General features: G+C 38.0%; 1 protein-coding gene across 2 annotated transcripts in view; it reads right to left on the bottom strand.

Moving 5' to 3' along the window:
• The window catches only part of CMKLR2 (chemerin chemokine-like receptor 2), a 36,954-nt gene extending 19,418 nt beyond the window's left edge, over positions 1-17,536 (bottom strand). The window contains exons 1-2 of one of the 2 annotated variants that reach the window (XM_010992058.3): positions 17,343-17,536; positions 4,048-4,139 (exon numbers count right to left, since the gene is read on the bottom strand). The gene's annotated coding sequence lies outside the window, so the exon portion shown is untranslated. The remainder of the gene's footprint in view (positions 1-4,047; positions 4,140-17,342) is intronic. The other variant, XM_010992059.3, reaches the window with a different exon arrangement.
• Positions 17,537-21,515: the final 3,979 nt, after the last annotated feature.

Genomic DNA, 21,515 nt, shown 5'->3' with positions numbered 1-21,515 from the left:
ATTTCTGCCTTAACCTACACTTTCCTTGCGCAGAGCCTCAAGGTCATCCAGAGGTGAGAGCCTAGGGCCTCTGCAAGTCTTTCTTGGCAATACACAGAGCCCTAGGCACGAGGACAACCCTACACATGCATGGGCCTTCTTGATTCAGAAGTTTCCCAAAGCCCCTCTGCATGTCTCATTCCCAGTTTTTCTTTTTAATTTTTTGTTTGATCTAATGCTTTCCCCCAGCTGGTATCCATCACCTCAGGCAGCAGCAAAGTTAAGTAACTGCCTGTAACTGTTTTTGATGAATACTCACGGGGAAAAAACTTTTCACACTGATTGAGCTCTGAGTTAAGTCAAATAGACGGTCTTGCAAGTGGAATTTTTCCAGGGAACCGAAAGACAGGTCATGTAATAATTCTCTGGGGATGAAGATTTGAAGGAGCTCCAGCCCCTTTCTGTTCCTTCCGGTGGCTGTCAGGCTGCTGGTCTTCACCATGAATGCAGGTATTTGTTTTCAAGAATATTACAAAGCAGGAGAATCTGAGATGGGACTAGGGCAAGGTAAAAATGCCACAAAGCTCACCTCTTTTACTGAGATTGAGCTGTTTCTCTTTCTTTCTTTCTTTCCCCTTCTTCTCCTTCTTCTTTTTAAAAAATAAACACCCCCAGATTGTTGCAAGCTTTTGGGTAATTTCCAGAGTTCTGAAAAATTTGATTCTTACTATTTCGCCAGTTTCTTGTTACTTCTGTGAAAGAGAGAATGTTCTGAGGTCCTTACTCCACTGCTTTTGCTGATGTCTCCTGGACAGAGATTTGAACTGGCACACTTTGTGTACCTGAAAACCACTTGGCCAAATAGCATGGTGTTCTTTTAAAAATTAAGCTTATGAAATAGGAATATAGACCATTTAATGGTTAAACTCCTATGGGAAAATCTGTATTTTTCTACCATTTTCTTCTCCCTCCTAAACTTGCTTTGGCCCCGGAGACTACAAACGTGAATAAATAAATAAATGAATCAATTAATCAATTAAATTTGTGACTCATCAAAAGATCCAACACAGGGACTTAAACACAATGAGTACTCAAGAAGTGGTACCAAATCAAAATCTGGCTCAAAATAGGCAAAATTGACCTGTTCTCCATTATATCTTATACACTATTCATAACATTAACTAGTTTTATATTTATCACACATAAAATTGTATAATCTTTTATATTGAAGACTTCCCACTTCCTTTAATTTTTATGGGGTAGATCTTAGTTTGGATAAAAATAGGTCCTATAGTACAGTTTTAAGAGTACATTCTTTCCATTAAAAAAAAAAAAAGGAAGAGTGGGGAGGGTATAGTGGTAGAGCGCATGCCTAGCTTATTTAAGGTCCTGGGTGCAATCCCCAGTATCTCCATTAAACACAGATAAATACATATACCTAATTACCTCCCCCACAACAACAAAAAAATTAAAATAAAAAAGATAATTAAAAAAAAAAGAAGAAAGGAGTTAGGAGACAGGAATATATTTTTGTCAGTTGTCAAGGTGGTGACCACTGGCAAATTTTTAAAGAATTTTGTTTTTTTTTCATTTTTATTTTTTTAATAGCCTTATGTTTTACTTATTATTTAATTACTTTATTTTGGTGGGGGGAGGTAACTAGGTTTATTTATTTTCAGAGGAGTTCCTAGGGATTGAACCCAGGACCTCATGCATGCTAAGCAAGCACTCTACCACTTGAGCTATACCCTCCCCACTAAAGAATTTTGATAAATGAAACTGGTAGAAGCACACTTCTTTTCCATCAGAAAAATTCATAACTAGCTCAACTGAAGGACATTAAGTAAAGAAGCTTGTTTGGAAATAATCTGCAAAGATTCTTGTGTCCCATGTCTTTCTTAATTTGTTATAATGAAGGAGTTATAATATTTTAAGAGGATTAGCGCTGCTTATAATGTAAGTGCTACATTTAAAGGACTAAAGAAGATTTAGTAACAATATAATATAATATGATTACGATACAACATGATATGATGGAAGAAGACAATACAATTCTTACATTTCTTGTTCTCACTAGCAAATTACAAAAAAAAAAAAAAAAAACCAAGCAGCTTTTTGTTTTGCTTCATGCTTTGTTAGAGAAAACGATGTGAAAGTGGAATAGAATCAGGCTATATTTTCACACACACACACACACACACACAAATGTACAAACAGTGGGTTAACTCAATTTTATAAATACATAATAAAAATGGTATAAAAATTATCTTTTTACTTCTCTATGACTCTTCTTAATTAATAATGGATGTAAAAACAGGCCTTCAATTGTTATTCTAACAAAGATAGTCCACATCTCTAAAAATTATTTTATCTGTACTAATACTCAAAATCATCTAAGAAAAAGCAAATGGTATTTTCCTCAGTTCTTGTGACATTGTCTTATGACTTAGAAATTTGCAAAAAAAAAAAAAAAAAAAACCACTCTGAAAAATAGGAAGGTTCTTCAAGACATCAGATGTCATCTCCTTAGAAAGTTTTTGTCATGAGAAAACAAATAAGAGGATTTTTCCAGATTAAAAGACCGAAAAAAAAAAAAAAAAAGAAAAAAAGGATTTTAGTGTGACCATTGATTAGATACTGATTTTAAAAAGATATAAAAGATATTTTAAGGATAATAGGGGTAATTTGAATATGGATTGGATATCATTAAGATTTTTTTCATTTTCTTAGGTCTGTTAATGATATTGCTTTGTAGGAGAATATTCTTTTTTGTGGGTGTATACTGAAGTTTTTAGGGCTGAAGTCTATAACTTAACTTTCAAAAGATTCAGAAAAATATATACACATGGCAGTTGTCCAGCTGGAATGTATGATCTGATTTTAATCATGAAATGTGGTGAATGGGAATGCATTGTCCAGATCCCCCTTCAATGACAAACCTGTTGCCCTAATTCCTGGGAGAGCTGTCAAGAGACAGGCTCCAATTAAGCGCATTTCAGACACTGCTGCTATTACATAGAGCCTGTTGCCCAAGGTCAGTCCTTCTAGGGTAGCCAACCTCCAATGATGATTGAGGTGGAAACAGAAAGGCCTGTCCATTTTGGCCCAATGGGGGAATAATTCTAATGGGTCCATTTTAGCTTCAGAGGTCCACCCAGAGTCAGCTATGGCTGTCCATCCTAGCTTGCAGCTCAATTTCTCCCTCTGCCCAGTTGTGCTGTTCCCCCTCCCCCCATCCCACACATAGGTATTGATCCTACGGTCCTGACTTAGTAAACAGCTGATCATTAAACTCTGTGTCAAAGTCTTCTTCTAGGAAAACTGAATCTGAAACAGAAGATGAGTATCAGACAATCTCCAAATGATGAATTTTTTTTTAAGTTCTGTTTTCTTAAAAAATGCCAATGTTGTCAAAGACAAAGAAAGACTGTGGAAATGTTCTAGATTAAAAGAAACTCAAGAGACATGACAGCTAAATGTGATACGTGATGCAGGACTGCATCTTACACTGGAGAAAAACAAAAGGCCAAAAAGAACATTACTGGATCAACTGACAAAATGGAATATGGATCATAGATTAGATTTTAAAAAGTATTGCATCAATTTTAAATTCTCTGTCACTGAGAAGTACACAGTAGTTAGGTAGAATGTCTGTATTTGTAGGAAAGAGACACTGAAAAATATAGGGTATCTGGGACATGATGTACACTACTTCCTCTCAAATGGTTCATAAAAATTACCTACACACATACATAGAGAGAATATAAAAGCAAAAGGGGCAAAAGCTTAACAATTGGTGAATCTAGGTAAAGGGGGTATGAGAGGATTCTTTGTATTTTTCTTGCAACCTTTCTGTAAGCTTGAAATTATTTTCAGATAAGAAATTTTAAAAATACACATTCATATATAAATAATTATACATCAACCAAATATAGCAAAATGTTAACAACTGTAGGTTATAAGTACATGGTTGTTCTCTGTTATTCTTTCAACTTCTCTGAATGTTTAAAATTTTTCATAATAAAAAGTTGGGAAAAAATATAGGCCAGGATGTTTGCTATCGCTTACCTCTTTAAGGCTTGTAAGACTATACCTTTTGGAGATTATGCCTTTATTTCAGTTGCTGCCACGAGTTTTCTGGTTAATCTATCTGTGATTAACTGAGAGAACACAGATTAGAATACCAATTAGACTCTTAAAGTTTCCCCCTATAAAGCAGAACTCTTTAAATAATTAATTATTTACCTCTTCATTCTAAGAAAGCCTCTTAGGTATACAGTGTAAACTGAGTACCAGAACTTTGCCTTTTTAAAATTCTCTTCTATATCCTTAGTTGCTAGATAAATCCCTAGATTATGGAATATGCTCAGTAAATACCTGCCGAAGGAACAAGCAAGGAAGTTCAAAAGTAAAAGTGATCTTGATATAGATTAATAATTTTAGAAAAAAAAGTGACAATGAATATATGTATGTTCATGTATAACTGAAAAATTGTGCTTTACACTGGAATTTGACACAACATTGTAAAATGACTGTAACTCAATAAAAAAAAGTCTAAAAAAATCGAAAAAGAAAAATAATTTTACCTACTGAACACCAAGCCCTACCATTATGGCCAAAATTAAATTTGGTTTTCTTTTCTTTCTTTTCTTTTTTTTTTTTTTCTTTTTTTGCTTACTTTCTCTTTCTCATTGCAGGTTGGGAGAATTAGAATTCTGGAATTATTTCAGCACCAAAGTAGTTAATCTGAGTGAAGCTGAGCCAGGAAGTAATTTGAGGTCATGTTTCTGGGTTCCCAGATGAAGCAGCTGAGAGCCTTTTGAGTGCAAGCCTGTTAGGGGGCTCAGGTGCAGAGTGACCTTGAGGGAAGAGGTGCAACCACAGCTAAGGGCTAGGAGGGGAGGACCCACCTTAGGAGGGTAAGATCAAGCTGATTTGAAGCCAGTAGAACTGACGCTCCACCACGTGTGGAGGGATGAAGTCAGGAGGCTAGCTGAAGCCACACATCAGAGAAGACAGCCTGTTTATTAGTAAAATGTTAATACTCACTCAAGGAGGCTGGAAATAATAACGCTGCAGGAGACAGGGCAGCCAGGAGTCAGGATGCAGAAACTGGGACTGGAGCAAGAACCAAGAGGAACCTAAACAGATGCGGAAATAGGGCACAGCAGCTGCGGCATCAGTTATGTTTGCCCACATGGGCCTGGGTGGAAGTGTTAGCCACAAAACAGTCTGGCCATGATCATGACCTCCTGGCAAACCACCGGGGGCTTGCTGATGGTTCTGGAGGCTCACCAGGGTCCTGACCGGCAGGTGTCCCCTGAGGCACACTCTGCTGTTGTTTCAGGTAACCCTTTATATCCTACTTCACCATCCTTACTATTTCTACTTCCAGCTCAGAGTCAGAAGAAGTCAAGCTCAGTACCACCAAGAACCTTCAATTTTTCATCTTCATCCTCCTGTCCAGCCCCCACCTCCTCATTTTCAAATCTAGAAAGCTGCTTGCTCCCTAAGCAACTTTTTATTCAAAATAATTTGTTTAAATTTGTAATTAGTTATTTTGCATTGAATAATGAAAAGGATCCTTGTAGCTAACAGACCAGCCAATTATCTGAAGTGTTTTCAAGGTGACGTCTTACAGTACTGCTTAGAAAAGACCACACTCCTCAACTTCTTGACACATTGAAGTGGAACACTGGAAGGAGACTCAGTACAGTGGTCTTACTACACAGCTACACTGTAAGACATGATTTATGATATGTGGGTATCCTGAAAAATATGATTTATTTCAGGTTCTCTCTGCCTGTCACTGTCTTTGTGTGTTTTACAATTGTGCAAGTTGTAGACAACTTATAATAATGCAAACAGTCTTGTCTTGAGAAATATAAATGAATTGTGGCTAGTAGAATGTAATTAATTATTGCCCTGTAAATATTGACCAGTTTTGCAACTGTTTATAAGTCATTTCTTTTTTGTTTGTTTTTTAATGGAGGTACTGAACCCAGTACACACTTTACCACTGAGCTATACCCCTACCCCACGCCCTATAAATCATTTCGACACTCCTGATGGTCTATGTATGTGTGATACTATGGATTCTCCTTTTAACCCATTGTAACATCTGACTGATTCTATCATTAATTAATGAGTTGAATAAAACCTTTGAAACAGGTTAACTTTATATTTGTATGTGAGTCACGATCTACTTGTTTTTTTTTTTTTTAATGGTTTTTTAATAACTCTTTAGTCCAAAAGTATTGGTCCGACCTTGAGGGCACAAATGAGAGTCGGGAGAGGTGGGCAGGGATGTGGTAAGGTGTTTTTTTTAAGTGTGTATGTAGTTTCTTTCTGGCTCACTCAAGATTCTAAAACCTAAACTTACCTTCCCCTTCTAGGATAATGATGGAACTGAACAGCAGAACGGGGGAAGCACTCATTTAGAGGAAGGGGTGGGGTGGGGCTGGAGGCTTGGTCTGGGTACAGTACAAGGCAAGCAGGAAGGGCGTAAGGAGGGAGAACTCTGGCATCACCATAAGTTTGTATTGCTGAGCAAAGCTCTTTCTTTAGGGATCCCGAGATCTCTCTCTTCCCTTCATCCTTCATTCCTATCTGTTCTCCTTAAGGACGGAATGTTAGAAATGAGGCCCTTAGTATGACTATTGGAATCAGAAGGCCAATAAGCAAGATTAATACAACTGTTTTACACAGCCAGGACATTAACGCAGCATTCAGATATGTGCAGCTTTCCTTTTATCTCTCTCTTTCTTTGTTTTTTTTTTTGTTTTTTTTTTTGCAGTCAGACTGAGGCCACTTAATCCCTTCGGCAGCTACTCAAATCGAGGAAGAGAGCCAAGCCAGTGTTCCAGCCATCCCCAAACTCCAAAATAAATGGTTAGATGTGGCACTTTGCCTGATCAAGGCTGCAGTCTGAGAAAACAGAATGCCTTTCCCGGCCTGAGGAGACACTTCCCGCCTCACCAGAGGGGGATGGAGAGAAGTCAGCAGCTCCCCGCGAAGTCCCAGCTCCCTCTCATGGGCATCCGCCCTGGCGCTGGCCTCGGCTCGCCCTTGGGATATCTAAACCCATCAGGGTGTTTATGCAGACTTGACTTTCTCCACCTTTCCTTCTCCAGGCTTCCATGTCTGTCTTCTTTCTCTTCTGTCACCCTGGTTAAACCACTCTCTACGCCACCGTCTATCCTCACCATGAGCTTTGATGTATCCAGAAGGGATCCCAAGCCTTTCCGGGCAGTATATGGTGGTTATGAACAAGAGCCCTGGAGTCAGACAGACCCGGGTTTCTAACTACAGGGCCAATTGTCACCCACCTGGGTGGCCCTGGGAAGTCAGTCAGAAGCTCTAAGCCTCAATTCCTCCATCTGTAGAAATAGGGGTAATAAAAATATCTACTTTATTGGGCAGCTGTGAGGAGGAAATGAGGCAACTGAGTGAAGCTCAGGGTCTGATACACAGTCATCTATTACTACTATAATCTTCTTCTGTCTCCAGTCTCCTTTCATATTTTCTTATTTGTAGGTACTACTTCACATTTCCCCCTGCTCCAATCCAACATAATTACTGATGAAGTTAAAGACACGCCAACTAAAAATATGGCACCTTGGCATATAGAATAGTTTACGCTGAAAGAATATGAGAAATAGCAGATGCAGGAAGGACTTTCTGAACTTCCCGAGTCAGGACACAAGATCCTCATGTGAGAAGTGCCCTCCCTGAACCCTTAGGAAGGGAGTATCTTTATCTCCAAAGTAGGAGGGATGCTGAGGGACATCTGAATGAACAAGCCTTGCTGAGTGTCCCCCAGTTTACCACCCTTAGCTCACACCCCTTTTGTCTATCACATTTTTCGATGACTCTCCACTTTTCATCAAATCCAGTACGCATAAAAACAATCAAGTTTAATTGTTCCTCAAATCTTCATTTTCTTCTGAAGGCTCCCATGTCATGTAAAACTCCCATTTAAAAATGTGTATGCTCTTCTCCTGTTAAACTATCCTTTGTTATAGGGGCCCCAGCTGAGAGTTTAGAAGAGGAAGAAGAAAAGATACTTTTTTTCCTCCTCTACAATAGCAAATCAATGACAGTGCTCATATGTACCGTATCATTTTTTGATTACACTCAATTTCAGTTTCTTCGTCTGTGATCTGGGGAGAAACCCCACTAGTAAATCACTGTTGTAAGAATTACACAAGATACTGTATATACATGCCCTAGCACAGTGCCTGGCTCATAGTAAGTGCTCAAGAATTGTGAAATATCATTGTTTTATCTTATTTCATGCATCCTTTGATTAGGGTGTATTATGAAATAATTCACATAACTAACATATGGCCTTGTTGAAAGAGACCAAATTTGGGGGCTTCCAAAATTTAATGATCACTGTCTCTAGTCAAAGAGCTTGTTTGATATTATTTGTAAATGGTTTAGATAACATTTGGATTTATGTTTCATCCTAAAAGAAAACATTAGTTGAAAGATACCACTGGGAGCAACAAGGGTTTCCTGTTGTTAAGTAAAGCTACATTATGCTCATTTCTTCCTTCCCAAAGCAGGACATTCTGATCCTCTGGTGCTGTTCTACTTAAAGGAGTTTATTTGTTTTACATCAAATGATTCATGTAGATGAGTTCATTTCTTGTGATGAAGATCGGTACCAGGTAGCTGGGCTTCTTGCTGTAATCCAACTGGCTAGAAACTACATCAGTTCCCTGGCTTAGTAAAAACAAAAAACAAAAAACACCCCAAAAAAACCTCCAGCTTTTCCAAAGAAACTCTGTTTGGGAATCCTCTTAAGTTTGATGAATGAGCTATTTACTGACTGAGAAAAGTGTAAAAAGGAAGAAATGGTCATTCTTCAGGAAATTATTGAAGAGCACTCAGTGGATTTGAGCAGATTCCATTTGACATGGCTAGAAAATCTCATTTTTAATAAATCAAGCTTTTGTTTAATTAAGGCTGAAATCAATGAGCGTGAATATTCTTGTAAATGATCTAATAAAAAATTAAAATGGAGAGACACTCTCCACAGTCATTTCCCCAACCCACTCCTGTGTTCTGGGAGATGAATACCTTCCTGGAAAAATCTGAAACCACCACTTTTAAACAGTGTTTGGTATATTATAATACCTTCTACAAGATAAGCAGTTTTAAGTAGATGCTGAAATTCCTCCTTCCCTATTCAATCTCTCAAAAAGCAAAAGGCAAACCAAGGAGAAATGCTATGCTTAAACATGAGTTATCATTTCAGAGCAAGGAATCTCTCCCAGGCAAGGATAGAAGATGGTCATTCTACTATCTTCTAAATTTTTCCATCTTCTTGGTTGATTTATGTAAAGAACTGTAATGGATAAAATCACCCCAAGGGAGAATGGTTTTATTTTGAATAGAGGCAATGAAATGAAAGCCCATTTGGACAAAATGACAATCAAACAGAAAAGTCATATTTAATATTATCTATACAGTTGGGCAATAGAATAAACAATTTATATAAACTTCATATTTTCTATAAGGTAACCAAACAATTGATTTGACTAAGGTCATATTTCCTGAACTTGATGGTGGTTTGGAATTAAGGGGAAAATCACCAGTTCTTCTAAAGGGTAAGCTGTGTTTTTAGATATTACTTTCCTAATTGAAGTCTTCTCTGACCTCTACAAGCCCATCTCCCAACCTAAATCAGGTCTCTGCTCTCACTCTTTTTTTTTTTTTTAACATTTTTTATTGAGTTATAGTCATTTTACAATGTGTGTCAATTTCCAGTGTAGAGCACAATTTTTCAGTTATACATGAACATACATATATTCATTGTCACATTTTTTTCGCTGTGAGCCACCACAAGATCTTGTATATATTTCCCTGTGCTATACAGTATCATCTTGCTTATCTATTCTACATGTCTCACTCTTCACTTACAATTTTTAGTTATATATTTGAATGCTTACTTGAGGAATGTCTCTCCTCCACCCGACTATAGTTTTGTTTACCTTCATACCCCCAGAGCCTAGCACAGTGCCGGGCAAAGAACAGAGCTCAATAATATTTATTGACTAGCAGAATGAAGATTCAGTGGCTTTTGATAAAAGACATTCATGCCCATGGGTATCTTGGCAGCAATTAACATTTACATTTGTCTGAGAAGGCAAAGATGAGTTTGAGGAGGAATTAAAGGTCTTAATTATCATCAAATCCATTAGGTCCTGTTCCCAGTTCCTCTTTCTTATTAATGGTGTTAAAGGAATGTCGAATCTCACTCCCCAGAGATGTGTTGAATCTGTCCAGCCACTTAACTAGACCGAGACTTGACTGACAACAGTTCCTACTAGGATGATGAGATTTTTCTCCGAACTATTATAGGAGCAAATTACTTCACTATAAACCTGTTATCTAATAATCTGTTGCTTATAATTAAAACCAGTTTACCTAACTGCATTCAAAAGAAAGCAAATACGAAGCATACCTAATTATATAATACCATTTAACACATTAAGGAAATACCTAACATTTCTTGAGTACTTGTTAAGTACACTACATTGCTAAGTAACTCTACATGCATTTTCACATTTAATTCTCACAGCAACCCTGTGAGGTACTATTATTATTTCCATGAGGCTAAAAGGGGTTGGGCAATTAGCGAAAGTGGTGAAGCCTAGACAAGACTTCTGGGTCTGTGTGACTTCAGAGATTTCCTTCTTAACCCAGTAATTATCAGTTAATGTGTTTATCTCCCTTGCGAAATAACTGTGAGCACCTCAAGGGCAAAGACTAAGTTTTACTCATCCTTATATCTCAAGCACAGAGCAGAGTGCAGGAAAGATAACAGGTGCTCAATAAAAGTTTAGTGAATCAAGGAGGAAGCGCTTTCTCAATCCTCAAAACTATATAGTATGTTTAATGTTAAACTTAGTTAACTCTATAATGTGCATAAAGAAAACACACAAATCAAACAAGTATTTATGTAATAAAACAAATAATACGTAAATACATCTTACTATTTTCATTAAATTAGTAATCCTTATTTTATGTAAGCATGCCATTTTGTCAGGTCAAAAATGGTCAAGGTCAAATAACAGCATTTTTATATGGTACAACCCAACTTAAAATAAAAAAAAAAACAATTTTGTCAACTCCTAGTTATATAATGAAGCAGAACACTCCATTACCAGATGTTTTCCACTCAAATAGAGGTTTCTCATTACAAACTGCCAAAGAGAAACTTCTTTGAAAAATTAAGGATGTCCTATCTATATGCACTTTCTTCTAGGTCTAATGATCTAATTTAATATACAAATTATTTTTCATGCTTTAGGTCCTAATGAAATCTCAACCCAGCACACATTATTAGACTTGGCTTGGATTCTTTATCTTTTCCAAGCTGCTAGGCTGCATAGCTCCTTGCAAAAGTCCTTCCCCAGGAAGTTCTCCCTTTTTAATATTAACTCTGCCTTTATCCCAAGCCCTCATGCACCCCCTAGTGTTCCTCAAACACTTTTGTAATGAGTATATTACATATGCATGTAACGAACACTTTTCGTTGAATAATAGGGTCTGTTATATGTGATTGTATAAAGCATTTGAAATGGAGAAACGATACTGAAAGGAAGCAGAATATGTCCACCCAAATATGCCACTTTGGCATACTGATTATTTTGAATTAAAGTTACCTGAGAAACAATTGGTATAAGAATATTCTGACTCCCTTTTGTCCCCCTGAAAGCAGGAAATAAATCTCCTATGTGAAAGGTACCCTCCCCATGTCAGGAGGGTAGGAGGCACCCCTGTCCCCAGAAATAGAGAGTTTAGGGCCAAGAAGCCTATATAAACAAAACTTGTTACGTCTCCGCGACCTCAAATGCAAACTTCTTTGCCTTGTCACTTCTTCACAGATTTTATTGTTTCTTTGCCTCAAAGATATAAAAGCTGTCTGCTTTGGCCACTTCTTTGAATCTCACATTATGTGAACTCTTGTACATACAAAATTAAATTTTTCTCCTATTAATCTGTTTTGTGTCAGTGTAATTATTAGGTCAGCCAAAGGACTTAGAAGGGAAGAAGGGAAAAGTTTTTCATCCCTACAATCTCCAACTGATTCAGTTATTATACTAAATTCAGCTATTATACTAGCTGGTTGACCATGGGCAGTTTTTTTTTTTTTTTTAATTGAAGTACAGTCAATTTACAATGTGTTAATTTCTGGTGTACAGCATAGCAATTCAGTTGTACATATATATATATATCTTTTCATATTCTTTTTCATTATAGGCTTTTTCATTATAGGCTGTTACAAGGTCCATTGGACCATGGACAGTTCTTAATATTTTGTTTCTTGCATTAAAAGAATATAAATACATAAATAAACAAACAAATAAATAAATATAAATATATATATATATAAAAAACTGAATCACTATGCTATACCAGAAACTAACACAACATTGTAAATCAACTATACTTCAATAAAAATAAAAAAAACTTTGAGAAAGAAATGCAAAATTATAACTTTGAGGAGTAACCCGTGAGGCCTTTGTAAGCACACACGATAAGCTTTGCTTCTGCGTGATTCAATAAGGAGAGAAGACTGACCTCTCCTTATTGAATTCTTCATATGTTAAACTTTATGAAATGAATTATTTTGTTGGCTTCGCCACGCTTTGAACATTGTCATCTAGTGGTTGCATTTTTGTTCACAATACCAACAAGATCTCCTGCTTTTGGTGTTCTAAGAAAGTTCACCTAACCCACTGGTGAGCCTGAATTCTCTTTCTACTCTGCTTCAGTCTTCAATTTAAAAACTATACCCCAAGCAGAGTCCACTTGGGAATGTCCCGGTCTTAGTTGGGTTAGCCTGGCTTTAAGTGCACCTGTATTATCCGGCTTGGTAAAATTCTGAAATACTGTATGTAGGTCAGCAACTCTGGTATTACAGGCTTTCAGGACTTAAGTGAGAACCTTTATTGCAGAATTTAATTAGGTTTGGATTTCCTAGAGAATGGAGGTCACAGTGTGGTCAAAAATAGCACAGTGAAAAATGTAAAGTGCTATATACTTTTATTGTAACCTGAAAATTTCCCCAGTTGACAGTGGGCACAAATGAGGTAGTACTTAGAGTTTTAAATCAGGATTCACTGGGTTGTCTCCATTGGCTGATGCAATATCCACTATGTTTGCCCAATAAAGAGATCATACTTGAGAAGAGTTCACAGAAAAGTATTTCCAGGGCTTCCAGGTGAATTACATGTGTTTGTATACAAGTTTGTTCCTCCTGGGCACCAAGACTCTACCAGGTGTGCTGCCAGAGTGCTGGGCTACCTGCCTTGTCAAAGCTGGGTAGAGCTTTGGGGTGAAGTTAGTGTAGTGGACTGGAGAATTCTCTTCCATTATATATATATATTTTCTGTTGTTGTCAGAGCGCTGCTTGTGCCCTGATGTTTTAGTGGAAGCATCTCAGCATTTTTAATTGCATGCTGCTCTTACACCCCCTTCTCCTCTCAAAGGTCAGAGGCTGTTCTGGACTCCTCCCTCCTAGCAAGTTCTCCCATAAGCCTCCTCAGGCCAACAAGAACTTCAGGTGGGTACACCCCATCAGTTGCTCAGTCAAGTCCAAATCTTGTCCTCTCACTTTGACTCATGATGGGACACCAGGCTCACCTCTCCCACTGTCTCACGTCCTCCATGAGCTGTTAACTTGGATACTCCCATCCACATCCATCCCTCCCTTTTCTGAACTCTGTATCTTGTAGGTACTACACACTTTTTATACTCTTTTCATTTAGTAATTTAATTCTGTCTCCCAGGCAGCACAACTCTAAGCTTACTAAGGGCAAGAACCTTCCATTAAAATCCATGTCTTCTCCCACCAAACCAGCTGAAAGTTCAGTCAATATTTGCTTGACTGAAAAAAAAATTTGCTTGACTGAATGTGACATGTACAGGTACCTTCTCTTAGTTAATGATAAACAAACAACCCCCTTCCCTCCCATAAAATAGAAAACAGCCAATTTCCAAACAAGTAACCAAACTTTCTACCACCCATCTTCCTTTGCTTGAAACAGAGTAAAACAAAACAAAACAAAATTTAAGCCATCCAGAAAACCCGAACATACCTTACTAATTTGATGTGATCAATTCCTTTATCACAGGTCAAATCTTTATTTGCACTCATCCTGCAAAGAATTGCTGTGTGCAGCATTTGACGCACTCAAATTCACAAGGGCTAGTTGATTGTGTTTGCTGAACAAGGGGCCAGTGAGATTGAGGTTGGCTGGTTGGCTCTTCCCTGGATCAGTATGCTTCACAAAGAGAAACTTCCAGAGGCAAAGCCAGGCCCCATTTTAACCCTTGCCCTTCCATCCTCTAATTAATCATCTGGCCAATTATACTCATTAGGCTGAACGAAGGACTGCATAATTTCTAGCAAAACGTTTGTGCCTGACTCATGTTTACTTTGTTCCTTCTGATATCATTTTTTTTAAAACAATGAAGGGCATTTTTCATCCTATTTGAGCATCAATAAAATAATCAGAACATACTATGATAATTGAAGAATATGAAAAAATAGAATCTGAATAAAAGATTTGTCTCAGCAAGTATTTATTCGGTACCCAGTATATGTCCTAGGGACCCATTACATACATCACATGGAACAATGACTTAATAAGGAAAGGTTGTTAAAAAAAAAAGGAAGAGTGGGAAGACTGGAGTGCTAGAAGGACCCTAGCCAATAAGATTTATTCAAGAGGAAAGGAACCTGAGATCCAGAAAGTTTTCTCTGCCTCAAGCTATGAAATAAGATTGAGGCAGAGTTGGGATTAAAGTTTTGGGTGACAGACAAAATAAAAATAGCAAGTATAAAGATATTGTGCAACCGTAGATTTGAAGCATGTTTGGAAATTGTCCAATTTAAGAGAATGCTGTGTTGGTACTCTTGATTTAGCTAGTTATGTTTTTTCTATCTTTAAAATTTTTGTATTATCAGTTTTTATTGTGGTCTTGGCTTTTACTACTTTCATTAGAAGTTTTACGAGGCAGAGAAGTTAATTACTAAATTTAATTACCAAATTACTAAAGTTAATGTCACCAAAGAAACCAAGTGAATTAGAACTAAAAAGCCCCTACCAGATTGAAGGATTTAACTTTTTGTGGTTTATATGAAAATTGAGACCTGAAGAAAAAAATAGATGAGAATTTTCGATATTACAAAGTTTTAAAATTATACATGTAATGGACTATTAGAGAAAGTTTGGGGAAAAAGAAGAGATATATCACCTGAACGGGTCCAGCATATGCCACTGTGGCATAAAAATTATTTTGAGCAGAAGGCATTTGAGGCCCCCAAAAAACTCAAAAGAACTCAATTGTCATAAATCTCCTCCCCAGGAACAACAAGGAAAGGTTGTCTCTTATCACCAGAGTTGAGAAGTATCCACAGCAGACCTAAACAGACGTTGTCACAAAACTTATTATATTGTCCGTCTATTCTCCCAAAGGCCCACTTACCTAAGAAGTCATTTGTTTTCCCACAGGTGCCCTTTCTCCCTCTCCCCTTCCCTTATTAAGAAGTCACTTGTTTTCCTGTAAGTTTTCCCTCTTTTCTTCCCGTTAAGATGGTACATAGGCCCCAAAATTCAAGCCATCCCTTTGAGTCACATCTTTGTGTGAACTCCCCTATGTATGTAAAAATACATGATTAAATTTTGTGTTATCTCTTGAAAATCTGTCATTTGTCAGTTTTACTCGCAGGCCCTCAAACTGAACTTAAGAGGGTAGAGGAAAAGTTTTTCCTCCCTGACAAACCATCGGTTCCCAATTAGCACACCAAAGTTCACCATCAGCTTAACACAACTATTTTTAATTTTGTAGCTGAATTTTGCCATTTGTCTTCAATGTTTTTCAACTGCATTTACTTTTTACATAAGCATAATCATTATTAATATTTTAATATGAACACTTATCCATGATGCAACATAACCTTCCAAATTATGATTTAATAATTACTGCAAAATATTTCATTGAGATAATATATAAGAAGTTTCTTAACTAGCTTCCTACTGTAAGATATTTTAGATTGCTTCGGATTTTTTTAAATTATAAGCAACCCAGAAAAAAAATCTTTGAGCATAAAGTTTTTCTCCTTTTAAAATTACTTCCATGGATTTGCTTCAATTGCCATAGCTTTTGAAAGGGGAATGTTGGGTTAAAAATCTCTCTCGGGGAGGTGACAATTAGTGGTAAAGTAACACAGAAAATGTATGACTTTCTTTTATAAAATAAAGGACTTAAGTCGGTAAAATCATAAATAAAGGCCATGAAAAAACTTAAAAATAATTCAGTGTCTGGAAGATGTGCAAACATGATGAGAATTTACTCAGAAAGAGGAACTACTTGAATTAGGCAATTTGAAATTAGAGAAAGTCCCTTGGCTTCTTCATACACAAAACAAAAAATACTAGTGGATTAATTTAGCAACACATTTGTGGAAGCTTGGGCGAATGAATTTGTTTTAAGTGAAAAGGTCCAATTTAAGAGAATAATTGCTGGTGAAAGCTCAGTTATAAAATTTTCATTTGTTTTTTATTAGCTTTCCTTTGGAGGAAAGGACAAACTATGACACACAAAAAAACAACTGGTGCCTACAGTTATCTGGCTACCAAAGGAACAATCAAGTTAGCTGAACATTTTCTCCCATATCCTTCCCTTCAATTAGCCATTTGTCCTTCATTAGATGAGCCCAGATACCAATTACTCTAACAGGCAATTGATTATGAGATTTCAAAAATGCAACAACAAAGAAATGTTTGTCCTGAAGAAGCACAAAGCTATTCATCTTAAAAAGAGACGAGAAAATCAAACCACATTACAACTCAATTTAGAACTTTTTTTCCTACCTTGTAATCTAAGGAGGGCAAAATCAATTTTCATCTCAGAGTACCATTTCCTCCCACTAGATTTCTCTACAGTAGGCTTTCCACAAATGATGTTTGACATTTCTGAATCACGACTACATTTTGGAGCTGTAATTTGCTAGGTAAAAGCCTAGAAAATGACTGAAAGTTCTTCACTGTGCTCTCCCGCCCCACCTACCCTAGCAACCTCCTTCTGTTCTCTCTTTCAGTGTTTTAGATTTAATCACAGCTGTAGCAAACCCAGTTCTGCTCTTCCTACACACTTTTGACAGGACCAAAAATATGAATCTGCACAGAGAGCTTTCCATAAACTATCAGGAGTCCTTTCTCTTTCTTTGCCAGCTAGTAGTTAGTCCAAAAACAGCTTTGTAAATGAATCTGCAGGAATCCCCATCAGGTCAGCTGCAAACGTGTCAGTTTGAGGAAAATAAACAAGACAGCACTTACCAGTTAATTTTCCGTGAAGAGAGAAGCTTTTGTGATGTCTGGGTGTAACCTCCCTGCTCCAGAATGAAATGGAGGGTGGTTTTCAGAACAGCTACGTTGTTCACTCTTTTCCCAGCCTCCTCGTTTGGCTTTTATCTGGCTTTTGAAATGACACTGCAGAGGAGAATGATGTTGGGTTTCACTTGAATGTGGTTCTTCCCTTCCTCCACTACCCTCCATAGAAATTCATCATGCATTCCAGGAGAAAAGTAAGCAATGAACATACTGCAGAAATTAATTCTTTTGCTCAGCGTGTACACATGTGTAACTGAGGTTTGTTTTTTGAATGGAAATTATTGCTGTTGGCTTCAACGCTGCAGGCTGAAAACCAGGGAGAGGGAGGCACCGATCCCGCCTGTGTTTGAGTGGGCTTTTGCTTGTGAAAAGTCAAGTTAAACTTCATTCCAACCATGGAACGAAAAGAACCTTAAAATGTCAAAGGAGCCGCAAACTACAGGGCTTATTAGCAGAGAGATTTTATTTCCTGGGTTTCAGTGTATTTCTGATAGGGAAGAATCAGAATTACATATTAGTTAAGTTATGTATTTTATTTTTTATTTCTTTACTTAGGTGGGTTGAGAGAAAAGTTTCCAAGCTTGGAGGAAATTAAAGGTTTGATTTTTATCTCTCATTTCATCTGTGGCCCTGGCAGATGAGGGCACATCTGTGTACCTGAAGCGGGACTCAGAATTCAGAAATTCAGGGGATGGGAAACATGGAGGCTGACAGTAAGCCAGCCTCGGTGTGGTTAGCTTTCCCTCTGCAGAGCTAACTTGATTTTCATGTCTAACATCAGCTTGACCATGTGATGTGAGAAACTGAACATTATTAGGTCATGACACATTGTTAGGCCGGCTGATTGAACACTGTTAGGTGAGCTGCCAGAAAAACACACAATTTGTATTTGACGGGCTGCGAATGCTGGAGGGTTAGCAGAATATGCCTCTTTGGAGAGTAAGAATTATTCTGAGTTGTTTATTTTGAAGAACTGCAGGCACCTTGCAGAAGCTCTAACAGAGGAGGTGTTATCTATGAGGGAACTTACACTTATAAAGGACATTTACATTAGCAAAGGGGCCTGTATCAGCAAGACAGCTATTACCAGAGATCACTTTTTCCCCTGAGAGACTTATCTGCTTGACCCAGCCACCTTTGTTTACCAAATATTTCTTCTTTTCACCTTCCTGTGAATTGCCTTCCCCCACCTTTAAACCCCAAACCTCACCGCTTTCCTTAGCTCAGGATGGAATATAATCTTCAATCTTATGGCCACCTTTTGAGTCTCGTATCTTTGTGGGGCACCTGCATGTACATAAACATTTTTTTCTCTTGTTAATCTTTTTTTTTTTTTTACTGAGGAGGGAGAGGAGGGGGAATTAGTGAGGAACAATGAAAGGTAGAGGGAAAATTATTTTTCTTTCTCTAGAAAATGAAGTCTAGAAAATCCATACTGTCAGGGGTGGGGGTTGGGGGTGGAGAGGGTAGGGTACGCTGTTTCAAACTACAAATATTCCTTCAGCCCCATAAAGATGTACACTGTCCCATGTTTGCCCCTAGTCCCTTGATTCTACAGATATAACCACGATTAATAATCTTGGCATATGTTTTGTTGGTATTATCTGAGTGTGGATGTGGTCCTTGAAGGAGATAGTAGTAAATTCTCTGCTGGAGATTATATCCAGTCACCAGTTCCCGCCTCTTGGCATCAGCTTACATGCTGTCTTCTGTAATCACACAAAAGCACAATTTCATCCACAAAAGACATTCTGAGGAGAACTTCAGGAAGTTTTGGTTATTTTGCATGGTTTGGGGTTTATTTTTTAGTAGTGGGACACGAAGCACTGAGTAGCAAAGGACAAAGAAAGAAGACAAGAAAAATGACATTTCGCAAGCATTTACTGTGTGCCAAGCACAGTTCAAACACGGTCCACGCTGCAACCCCAGGAAGTGTCAGCATTTTTATTTTTGTGTTTTAGCTACCACCTAAAACAACAGAGTTGTAACATAGGCTTACTTAGCTTTGAAATTGGTCCCCTCAAATCAAAGTCGGTAAATAAAACCTCTCTCCTAATCAGCCCTATAGTCTGCAGTTTGCTATGTGTTTGAGGAGCTCCCAGTCCGCACCCTGAGGCTTGCCTTATGGTTGATCCTGTATTCAAAAGTAGCTGAAGCTGGGGTGCTCGGATGTACGAGGGATAACCTAACCTGCATTGGTTAAGCTGGGGAGTCGGGTCTGTTAAGAGAGCCTCTCCCATAAGTTGCAGTTAGAGTTCAGTCCCCTGCATTCTGACTCGAAACACCATGCTCGAAAGACCCTTAATCATTAGACTTTCTCTCTATGGGAAGCAGTAGTACCACAACTGAGTGACTAGGAGGAAGGGGCAGGAATGACCTTTGCCAATACAAGGCTTTCAGGACAGTTCCAGCGCTTTCTAAATCACTGCAAGCTCTCTGAAGCCTGTTGGTTGCAAGAGGCCTTTCCAGAGGGGCATGTGTGTGCAAGCAGGTCTGGAGGGCCAGCTGGGCTCAGAGGAGAAGATACACAGTGCCTTTATCATATTGTTTTGGGGAACAGGATTTTCTTTCTCTAAGAATAGCTTTTCTCCACCGCTGCTCGAAATTTTACTGTTAGAAAATGGCTCTTTTGAAGAGATTCCATTTTAAGAGAGGAGCTTTGTATTAATCAAGTGAAGCTCTAATAGAATGGATTGGGCGATTTTAAGATGATCCCTCTCCCTACTGCACTCTCACCAGAAATAACTGGCGTCAGCAACTTGGCCTCCCATCTTTGGTATGATCCAGAATATCTTTATTCTTTTCCTTTCTTGTTTGATGTTAAAATAGCATAACTTGCCCCAAACACCTGAATACTCAGATGATAGAAATTTCAGAAACAGACATTTGGGAGAATACAATTAGGCCATTTGGGTTTTGTTAATGATCATTTCTAATCTTTTTGTTATTGTTTGTAAAAAAAAAGGGGGGGGGGAAATAGTCCCAGAACATAACCACTAAAAGAGATAATAGGATACAGATGGACATTTTCTTTTTAAAGAAGCTAATTTGTGAAAAAGGGAAAGACTTCATCTCTTTTGAGTTTTTTTCCTCTGGTCATACAGGGAGATGACTGTCTCCCTGTGTAAATGCCCCTCTGTGGCCAGTTTCTTCAGGGTAGGCAGAGTCAGAGGTTAGACCTGGGGGCCTTTGCTGGGTTGAACAGTAAGGCTTGGGCCCATGCAGAGACTCACAGTTGCTGACTCAGTGTCTTTGGGAGGTCACATCGAGGAGCCATGCCAGCCTGCCCATTCAGGGCAGCTTCCATGCCACTTAAACCAGAGAATTCTTAATGGCCACAGAGGACAAAGCCTTTTCCAAATTCTTGCTTTAAATGCTGTATGGCCCTGGCAGGAACTGAGCCTTGAGGATACTCAGTAAATCTGTTAGAGGATTTAGTATATAGCTTTTTTTCTTTGGGGGCGGGGGGTACCAACCATTTTTTATTTGTTAATTATAGTATTATATGCAGCGAAAATCAAGACAGTCTGCTGAATACTGATTAGCATTAACAGAATTTAGTAACTAGCTAGATAGAAAATGCCTGTAAATAATCACTCAGTTATCCTCCCTCCCCACCTCTGCCAGCTCCCTGCTCCTGAATTTCAAACAGTGCTTCAGTCTGATGCCATCCGTGGATACAGATCAGAAAGCACAACCCTATGAAAACCAGCATTATATTTGTTTTAAGTGTATAGGACTTAGTTCAGGGTCACAGAGTAATCCCTTTTCGTTATATCATTTTTCACTACATTTAATTTCTTTTTAATTATAAGAGTAATCCATCAATTCTAAAAAAATTCAGCCATGATCAGTATATAGCTTTTTAATTATGATATACAAAGGTCTAATCACCTGTGGAAATGGGGGGTGGAGGAGGGACAGCCTCTATTGTTACCTTGGAAAAAACCTTATCTTTTAATATGGCAAATACCAAATCAAGTGAGATTTATGTGTAAGGATTTAGATGATTGATTTTCTTAACTACCAGTGTCAGATGCTCAGCGCCTGAAATTTTGGAGGGCTAAACGAACACTCACCTCTCAGAAGGTGTCTGGGCTGTGCAGCTGCAGGGAGGCT

This window comes from Camelus dromedarius, chromosome 4, assembly GCF_036321535.1.
Source record: "Camelus dromedarius isolate mCamDro1 chromosome 4, mCamDro1.pat, whole genome shotgun sequence".
Classification (NCBI taxonomy): Eukaryota; Metazoa; Chordata; class Mammalia; order Artiodactyla; family Camelidae; genus Camelus; species Camelus dromedarius.
This window is presented reverse-complemented; position numbering and strand designations above follow the sequence as displayed.